We start from the raw sequence: 664 nt of genomic DNA, 5'->3' as shown, positions 1-664 counted from the left end.
ATTTCAGGATATTGTAGTGACTCCTCACGGTCACTCAGGCAGCCCTGACGGTGTGACCAAGGACCGTGGGGGCCCTGAGCTCCCGGAGGAGACAGGCATCCCCAGCCTGGGCGTCCCAGCCAGGAGATCCCCCCCACTCCCGCCTTGTGAGCTAAGCGGGCACTGGTAGGTGGCTGTGGATTGGAGCAAAGAGGGACGTGTGGGGGTCAAAAGGAGTGGGGCAGGCCAGGCCAGGCCCGGGACGGGAGGGCAGAACGTGGGCAGTGCCAGCTGGCGTGAGACCCGCCTGGGGCCTCCTCCCTGTGTGACCCCAGCGCCCCCAACCCTGGAGGCGTGGAGCACGGCATCCACAGCAGGAGGCTGGGCAGGAAAAGCCGGGTCTCCCGCCCTCACTCAGGAGACGCCCTTGACTTCCTAACCCCTCGCGTCCCACCCACCCTTCCGCGACACTCCTGCAGCACGCACCGGAGCACCCCGGACCGAGGCTTCCTCTCCCCTTCCGGCTCCCCGGCCGCCGAGCCCACCCCACGGCCCCTCTGTTCCCTCACGCGCCCCTGCCTGCACACCCGCCTGGGGGGACACGCCTGGCGGAGGCCTCTGCTGTGAAGTCATGCCTCAGACTCGCTGCTGCCGAGTCCGCCAGCACCCCCCGTCCCCCCCACGG

At 69.3% G+C, this 664-nt stretch overlaps 1 protein-coding gene across 1 annotated transcript in view; it reads right to left on the bottom strand.

The window, feature by feature from the left end:
• Nucleotides 1-664, bottom strand: part of MRPL21 (mitochondrial ribosomal protein L21) — a 12980-nt gene that overhangs the window by 834 nt on the left and 11482 nt on the right. The gene's annotated exons all lie outside the window — the stretch shown is intronic.

Source organism: Crocuta crocuta, unplaced genomic scaffold (assembly GCF_008692635.1).
Source record: "Crocuta crocuta isolate KB4526 unplaced genomic scaffold, BGI_CrCroc_1.0 scaffold636, whole genome shotgun sequence".
Classification (NCBI taxonomy): domain Eukaryota; kingdom Metazoa; phylum Chordata; class Mammalia; order Carnivora; family Hyaenidae; genus Crocuta; species Crocuta crocuta.
This window is presented reverse-complemented; position numbering and strand designations above follow the sequence as displayed.